We start from the raw sequence: 10,066 nt of genomic DNA, 5'->3' as shown, positions 1-10,066 counted from the left end.
AATCTACACTCAGTACCCCGTAAGGACAACATGAAAACAGAAGTTTAGAATATAGAAGTTTAGTAAATTTATTAGAAAGAAAAAACTGAAATATCACATTGGCATAAATGTTCAGACTTGAAATTTAGCTCTGCTGCCTCCCATTTCTCTTGATCATTGCTGACATGTTTCTACACCAATTGATTGGACATGATTTGGAAACGCACACACCTCTCTATAGATGGCCTCACAACTGACAAAGCAGAACAAAGCATACTGTAGCAGAGCAGAGGTCAAAGGAACAGCCTGCAGAGCTCAGAGGTAGAATTATTGCAAGGCACAGATCTAGGGAAGGCTACAATAAAACTTTTGCTGCACTGAAGGTTCCTGAGAGAACAGTGGCCTCCATAATTCCCAAATGGAAGAAGTTTGGCACAACTCTTCCAAGAGCAATTGGGGGAGAAGGGTCTTAGTAAGAGACATGACCAAGAACCTGATGCCTTCTGCCAATCTGGGTTTTATAGTAGAGTAGCTTGATGGAAGCCTCTCCTCAGTGCAAAACAAATGAAAAACCCACTTGGAGTTCGGAAAAAAGCACCTGAAGGATTCAGATGGTGAGGAACGGAATCTCTCTGTTTGATGAAACCACAATTAATCTATTTAGCCTCAATTCTAAATGTTATGTCTGGAGGAAACCAGGTACTGCTTATCACCTGCCCAATATCATCCCAACAGTGAAGCATGGTGGTGGCAGCATCATGCTGTGGGGATTTTTTTCAGCAGCAGGGAGTGGGAGAGTGGTCAGGGTTGAGGGAAAGCTGAATGGAGTAAAGTACAGAGATATCCTCAATGAAAACCTGTTCCATAGCACTCAACCTCAGACTGTGCTGAAGGTTCACTTTCCACCATGACGGTGTTCCTAAGCACACAGCCAAAACAACACAGGAGTGGCTTAGGGACAACTCGATGAATGTCCTAGACTGGCCCAGCCAGAGTCCTGACTTGAATCCTATGGAACATCTCTGGAGAGACATGAAAATGGCTGTCCACTGAGGGTCACCATCTAAGCTGACTGAGCTTGAGAGTATTTGCAAGGAAGAATGGGAGATAATCCCCCAATCCAGGTGTACAAAGCTTGTCGCGTCATACCCCTAAAGACTTGAGACTGTCATTGCTACCAAAGGTGCTTCAAAAAAGTACCAAGTGAAGGGTCTGAATACTTATGCTAATGTGATATTTCAGTTTTTTCTTTTTAATAAATTTACAGACATTTCTAAAATTCTGTTTTCACTTTGTCATTATGGGGTACTGAGCGTAGATTGAGAAAAAAATGAATTTCGACAACTGTAGAATCAGACTGCAGCATAACAAAATTGACAAGTGAAAAGGGTCTGACTATTTTCTGAATGCACTATATGTTTTCAGTTGGGGTGGTGACGAGGTTTTATTTTGACACACACCTTTACCTGCTTTAATACTTAACATTTTAAAAATCTATTAAATAAAAGACATTTTTTATTGTCCTTTGGTAAAAAAACAATTTCATGTCCCCCAATCGATTGTGCCCCAGCTATTATAATTATTTTAAAATATGTTCTAAATGATTGTTCCACCAGCAATAATTAAATGTATAAATATTTACAAGGTGAGTATAGGTTATGCTTAAGTTTGTAATTGCTTTTGAAAGTTTACATTTCAAAGTCATCTTATTTCAACCATGTAAGGTAGTCCAGACAGGAAGCATACCCAGAAATACCAACTCCATCTTTATTGTAAGGTTAAATTTACAGAATCTTGTGAACCTGAACGTACATCTCCCCCCCCACCTTCTCGTTACACTTCAAGAAACTAGAAAGCGTCCCTTCTAAAATGTGCCATGCTCCCATTCTTTCTAAGAGCTTAGATGCTTATATGACCATTGCTTATTTGACTAGATCAAGTGGGTCTCCTGTGGGTCTTTCTCCTACCTCCCAAAGTCATTTTCATATACCACTGCATCTTCCTTCTGTGTACAGTCATGTTTCAAAGAATAATTAATGTGACTAAATTGACATGATTCAAGAATAATTATTCAGGTTCTATGAAATCATACATAATTCAACATTTTCCATATGAAATCAAAGCCCATTAAAACATCTCAATTATTCTTTTCCTATTCTATCAATAATATCCACCATTGAATTGCTGAGTTTCTTCATGGAATTTGCCATTTTAGAGATTTTGTCCCATTTTTCTGATTGAAGAGATTGATGTAATGTATGCTTCATTTTTAATGCTGAAATTGCTTCATCCAGGTCCAACATCTTATTTGATGCCTCCAGTAGACTGTTTTCTTTTCCAGCAAGCTGAAGATAGAAAAATGTGAAAATTATGTAAAAATACATTCTTCTTAAGGCCAATCTGCTTTACCCAGCCAAAGGAGAGAGCATCAGGTGCCTGCTCTATATTTCTTAATTGTTCTGTCTTTAACTTCTCATTTGCTTCAAATGCAACTATTCTTGTTGCAAATAGTACTTTTTGTGGTCCAATGACAGCATTGTAAAAATAATGATTTTCAGCAAGAAAACAGTATAAGAGAAAAAGTTCTGACAGTGGTTGTATTCTGTCATAACAACTTACATAAAGGATACTATGAGCTTCTCCCAATAATGGAAAACTAGACAGGATTTTAACTAGATTTAGATTTATACTCCAATTGCTGTATGTATGAAATCAAACTGCATCAGAACAAGGGGAAAGAGCTAAACTGGTGAATGATACCTTCAATCATTGAGTGGAAAAGATTATTTCCTTATCCCTCAAATTAATCCTAATCCAGACTGGATCCTTGCGCTATTTTTTTTTTCTTAAAAAAAGAAGAGATGATCCTGGCTGTAATTCCATTAATAAACAGCATATTTAACTTAAATGGATAGTTTGGTTTTATAGTAATAACTAAACTCCTCATAAATTAATAGCAAAATATAATTTATCCCTTTTATTTTTCTCCCTTTTGTCATATGCTTGTTTCAAAATCTGCAAATGGTAACATTTTCTCCAGTACATTACAGATGGTTTCATTAACTAAATTACTTTGGATGTTTTCAAAAACCCAGATTCAGAGACAGACCTTAAAAAAACAATGCATAGCTCTATTCTTCAACTGACTAGCATAGGAAAAGAGATTATATATTTGCAGGTAAATTTAATTTTGATAAAAGAAAGGATGAAATGTGAATTAGTACAAAAGCTTAAAATACAATACAAAATACTAGTTTTGTTTTTAAGCATCCATACCTTTATCTTTTTGGGTAGATTGTGAAATATTTGATATAATAATAGCTCCTGCATCAATTCCTCTGTGATTTTAGTATTTTCATGAAATTTCAGCTTACCATTATCTAGTTCCTATATCCTCTTAAGTGGAATTTATATAAAATCTCATGCCACAACATATCCAGATTATTTATAAATAGTGTGTGCATGTGAATGCAAGTGCATATACATATGTGCATGCATATGTACATGTAAGAATAGTATTTCCATACCATTCTAATTTGATTACAGATGTTCTTTATTGTCCACAATTTCTTTTCAGAAATGATAAACGAAATCACCTGTTTTTTTAGATTAGATGCGAAATCAATTAGCAGAGAATTCTCTCTCTTTAGTTCACTGTTGTCTTGTTCTTCTTTTTCTAGCATAGCTCTAACTTCAGCTATTCGGCTGCTTAATGTTGCAATATTTAAATCAACAGTTGCGCTTCTTTTTTCTGACATGCTAATCTAGAATAAATCAGCAACAGAAATAAAAACCAGGGAGCAGAAACTTAAGAAATGTAAACATATGAAAATAAAAATGCCGTAATTGCTTAGCTGATGTACATCACTACAACAGAGCAAAAAAAAAAAAAAAAAAAAATACAAGGGAAAATTTTGAGAAAATAAACAAAAACCTTGGATGAGCAACCTCCCTCTCTTATGCCATCAGAAGGCCTGTCTCCTGCTTCCCCACTCCATCAAAGGGCTTGAATATTGATCATGAGTCTAATGGACCCTCTGAAGATCAAAAGTTATTGACTAAGTATGAGAAACAAGCAATCTGTGAAGAACATAATATTGGCTTGACGTTGAACCTTAGAGAACTAGATATTTTCAAGTATCTGGCTTCTTTGTAACACGAAAGCAAAGGAAAAATCAGCAGTAGGAAATGAATGTTTTGACTCAGTTGCACCCATCTGTTATTCTCTGAAAATGCTTCTAATTGCTTTAAAAGGATTTTGTTTAAAAAAGCGCTAGTGCAGGGTTTGATATGCAGACTGTCACTGAACTAAGTGCTGGATTATCTTTATATTTTATCTTTAAGTGCTTACCAGTATGCATCATGTTCCTGTATTACCATTACACATACAAATACAGGGTAAGGATCTGCATTTGTTAATCATTAAGTTCAAACTAGGTCTGCTTTATAACACATCCCATTAGCGATCATTTAGCATAATAGCCCTGTTTATTTGGTAGCAGCAAAATGTCAGGCACCCATTTCCCATCACGCTGAAGTATTTTGTTTACTAAAGACACAGGGAATGATTCCTGTGCTGGTCTCTACACAAATAAGTAAGAAATTGATTGCTAGTTGTATGAAGTCATATTTTAAGTCCTACACAAGATCATACACATTTTGTTGTGATATCTGAATTGGCCTAATATTGATTTTGCTATTTTTAACAGGCAGTATAACCCTGTTTTTATGCAGTCATTCAACCTTATCTTCAAGTTCCTGGAAGGTGCTCATTTCTTGCTCCAGAAGGTCTTGGTATCTCTTAATCTCACGTTGCAGATGCTCTTCCTGATCTTTCACTGCCAGAAATTGAACAATGCTCACTGAATGGGTTGTATGCACTTCTTCCTTGAGAACTCTTTCCTACAATAAGGAAATGTGAGCTGTTCATGAAGTTTCAAAGGAAACATGTACATTTTTTTAAAAAGCACACCAGTCCACCCAAGATATTTAGAGCTATATAAAATAATGGAGGCCTGCAGCAGGCAGTTTCCTGTGTTAGATGAAGTTTTGGGAAATGAATAGCAATTCAGAAAAAAGAGGTAGGTGATATGCATGGATGGGGTGAAAATAAAGTGAGGGAGTACAGAAAAAGTGATTGAACCATTTAGAAACCCAAGAATAAGTGAGAATCCTGAGAGAGGTTGGGTTCTTTTGAATAGTTCAGTCATAAATCTATTCATGTGTATACATGGCAAAATAACTGTTTGTTCACAGTGAAAGAGAATTGAGAAGTTCTAAATGTGAGAAAGGTGATTTTGGTAGAAGGTGTGCATGAATAAAATCTATAAAATCATAAAATGTATACATATAAGAGGACAACTAACGCAAAACATTAGGATAAAAGATTACAATCATATGTACGATATTGCATCATGTCTTTATAAAGAAAAATATCATTTCAAAGAATGTAGTCAAAAACAGTCAAGAATAGAAGAGGCAAAAGAGTAATTTTGAGGGAAATGAAAAAAAATAGGAGTAAAAGGCTAAACAAGGAGCTTCCAGCAAAGTAAATAACATGATGAAATAATTGGAGATGAAATTGAAGTGAGGGAATGCTGGAATAAGTATTTTAGAGAGTTACATGAGAATTATAATAAAATATCAAACAAATGTTATAAATGCTACTGTCCCAGAAAAAATAATAAGTAAGAAGTCTAAATGCTTTAAAAAAAACAGTAATATGAGGCACTTGGAGAAATATAAAAATAAAGGTCTGGTTTTGTAATAGAATGGCTATGCAAGTTGTTTAATATTTCCAAGAACAGCACAATAATCCCCAATGATTAGAAGTGATTGGTTATATATAGAAAAAGCTAATAATCTTTAATTTTATTGATCTGAAATGGGCAGCTAGACAAACTGAATAAATAAATACATTTGTTAACTATGCCCAGAAAGGTATTTGGCAGAATTCTGACCAAGAGAGAGTAGAAAAAAAGGTGACAGTGAGCAAAATGTGATGTATTATGGGGATGTGCTGATGAGACTTTTCCTCTTCAAAAGTAAAATGTATTAATGTGAGAAACTAAATTTACTTTAAGTTAGTTCCTCTGTTAGGGAGGCTCATTCAGTCTTTATCTTTTGATCCCATTTTACTATGCTACATTTCCTAGTTAACAGTATTAATTAATAGAGAAGAGAGCATTCTTCATCTTGTGTAATAATCTTCTCACTGAAATCCTAGTGTAGGATTTTTGTCTTTTGAAAACATGTAAGGTCACTTTGAATGTTTGCAAGTCCTCACATCCTTAACCACCTCTTCTTGTATCCTATGTTTAGATCACTCTGACCATATAGCTTTATTATTTAAAAACATTATATTTTGCTTTATTTTTATAATAGAGAATTATTCAAGCATTAACATCATTTGCATGACACAAATGCCTACAAAATGTAGGCAAAATTTTGTCCCTTGAGAGGAAAAGGTAGAATGAATATTCAGCTGGCCTATTTGTACCAAGAAATAGAACAGCCTTTATTAATACATTTTTACTGGAATACAGATGGTAAAAAGGCACACTTTAAAAAAAAATCAAAAGCAGTAGAAGCCACTATATTTCCTTACATACTGTCAATCAGATATGTATATTCTTATTGTGAATGAGATTGTTATTTTTCTTACAATGTCTGTTTGTTTGACAAGTTCCAAAAACCTGGATTGCAAGAGATTATTTTCCTTGGTCAAAACTGCATAATCATCCGCTATTTTACTTTGTAAGAGACGATCCTGTTCTGCCAGTAGCTCTCGCTCACGAATTTGATGGTGAAGAAAAGATATCTCATTCCTACAGTAATTAAAAATATGAGAATATCGATCTAAACATGTCTTCCACAATTTGCTATCAACCTAATGCCATAGGCCACAATTCTCATTGTCTCTAATTTTGATTATGAGAATTGTCTATTGTTGAAGAAGAGAGAAATTCATGACCCATATTCTGAAGAGAGCTGTTAATGTTAAGGAAATCTGCTTATCTAGACCATAGAGGTCTTATCAAGAGATTAATTAATGCACAATGGCTTGGATTCAAAATAGTCAGAAAATGGTAATATTCCCAGCAACTGCACATCTGCTGTTGTCACATGAACTGCACATCAGCTGAATACTAATGGAGGATGGGATTCTCTCCAGAGACAAAGGAGGAGGAAGTCCATCCCAGAAAGGGGAGGGGAAAGGAAATACATCAAAGGGTGGGAGGGTCTGACTGCCCACATTGTGATTTCTCCACACAGCCACGTGGTGGCAGCACATATAAACTTTTTTAGTCAATGAATGCTGAAGCAACTTCACACTAATTAAAATATAAAACAAAGTTATTAAATAAGGCACATCAATAATATAAAAAATAAAATCAATAAAACAAATAAAGTAACAGAGCTTCATAGATTAATAATTAGAACATAATATAATCAGATTCAGAACTCCCCTGAAACACATTTCCTTTGCCAGTCATATAAATAAATACCATCATAAAAAATGTAAGTGATAGTCTCAGAAGAGAATTCTGTAATTATAGAGTTCTACTCGAAAAGGTTTCATTCCAAACATTTACATAGTTTCCCTACTCAAGTCTCCAGACAAAAATTTCAATATGCTAAATCCATTGAGAGGAACCATTTATGAATATTTTTTCTACACTTCAAGCACTAATACTATCACAAATTAATAATTTAAGTATGGGTTTGCACCATTTATAAATACTTGCAAGATTGAATACGGTATTAGTTTACCTAGCCTTCATTTTCTCCAAAATTCATTAATTAGTACCGTAATTCATGAGTAATTTGCTCATGCATTGCTGCTGTTTTCGTAAGGATTTTTTCTTCCATTTCATGTACTGCAGACTGCATTTCCAAGCATTCCTTTTTCTTTTCAGAAAGCTGCAACTCCATTGCCTTTTGCTGTTCCAACTGTTGTGTCACCTTTGTTTAAATATAACATGTGGTAGCAGATAAATATTCTACAGAACTGCAGTTCAAAAATAGTTAAGAGACATTTCCTCACTGAACAGGATTCATGGAATAAATACTCATATATCTAAAATTGGGTCTTAGAAATAACTTTTCTGAACCTGTCACGGAGGGAGGGAGAGACAGATAAGGAAGGAAGGAAGGAATGAAGGAAGGAACCTTTTTAGCAGGAATATCTAGATACGTTTCTTCATAATGCTATCTGTCTTTTCAGGATAACAACTCTGAGATACCCCTGAAGTGAGAGAGGAAAATACAGGATTGCATTTTTGGTTGTTTATACAAAACCTCCAAGGAGATATGTTTGGTATTATGTGCCCAGTTCAGTTTAGAAAATAAGATAATATGTTGCTCCCACAAATCCTAGGAGTTTTGCATACTATATAGTGTGTGCTATCTGATTTATCAGAGAACTAAAATATTTTCTCTTCTAACAACTCTCTTAATGATGATTTGGAGAAATCTCAGAAGAGGCAGAATATGTATTGCTTCTCTTGTCACATTTCTCAAAACATTTGTTCCATGACTTGCAATATTGCAGAAGGGGAGGAAGAATAGACTTGTTTATATAGGGGAGGAAAAAAATGTGTGACAACAATAGAATATGATGGACCACAACAGATGTCAGAATTTGCTTTCAATGGATTTATGAGGAAAGTCTTTTCTTCTAATTGTCTTAGACAAAAGACTGTAAAGGAACCTTGTGTGTTTAGAGCAGGGGTAGGCAACCTTGGCGGCTGGCTCAGGAATTCTGGGAGTTGAAGTCCACAAGTCATAAAAGAGCCAAGGTTGCCTACCCCTGGTTTAGAGGAATGTTTCTTCTCTAGTCAAAAAGTGCCTCTGAACATTGATGACATGAAATAGAAGGAATCCTACCCAAAGAATGCTTTTTTGCTTTCGTTATCCATCAACCTGACATTCAAAAACAAAGCAGAACTCCAGAAGTCCTAAGATCTGATCGCCTGGCACATAGGGTGGAAGCCAAGAAATGGACAACAGAACAGCAAACCTGGTGTCTGTTAGTATGATCCACCCTCAGATCCCCACCATCTCACTCTGTCCATTGCTGTTGATAGTCCAGCTTGCTCCCTCAGCATCCCAGTCTACTCCCACTCCTCACTACAATACACTATTCACAATAAACATCTTTCCAGAAATCCAACTGGTTCCTGTTTCCCAAGTTTGCCAACTCAGAGGGCTTGAGAGATGAAGAGAAACAATGATGGCCACTATGAATGCTTATGAATGTATGCCCTTATTATGTAGGTGAAATATAGAATAAAGTCTCCCAGCTGTGTAATCCTGTGCATACATTACTTTTTTTGGGGGGGGGGGAAAGATCAAATATATTAGGACTGGTAATAAATTATGAATAAAATAACCAATACCTTTGTTTTTAGCATAAGGATAGTTTGTTCTTTGCTTTTCAGATTCATTTGTTGCTCTTCCATTTGCTGCTTAGCGTATGAGATCTCAATGTGTTTTGCAGAGATTTGCTCATCTTTCTCTGCTTTCGCTCTCTTCCATTGTCTAATTTCCTCTACCAAACCCTGTTTCTCTTTTAAATGCTGTTCTGAAAGTAGAATTTATAATGAAATTCTTGCCTGCATAAGATAAGTAATGCTTTTCATACTTTTAATAAAAGCTCACTCCAACTGTGATCAGATTAACATAGTTGTAGATTAAATTAACTCAAAACTTCAAACATTTCAGTACAAATTAGAGATGGAATCCATGGACAACAACATTTTGTCATGAATAAATAATTTATTTTGTGCACCGTCTATCTTATCTATTCATAGTGAAATAAGCTACTAAGCTGGATGTTTTGTCTGATTGATTTCATAAGAATAGTTATGGTAGACTGTTGCAGCAAAAAAAAAAGATCCTATAGCAGCTGAAAAACACCTGTGGTGGTACTAATCAATGATTATTACATGGTGGTTCGGTATAATCAATAAATCATGGAAATCCACAAGGTTGTTTGATGCAGCCTTGCTGTATTATAGGCCAGAACCTGTTGGCGTCTCAACAATATCAACAAAATAGAAAATTTTATTCTCTGTAGTATAAA

This window comes from Vipera berus (assembly GCF_964194415.1).
Source record: "Vipera berus genome assembly, chromosome: 1".
Classification (NCBI taxonomy): Eukaryota; Metazoa; Chordata; class Lepidosauria; order Squamata; family Viperidae; genus Vipera; species Vipera berus.
The sequence above is the reverse complement of the archived record's forward strand: the minus strand, read 5'-3'. Positions refer to the sequence as shown.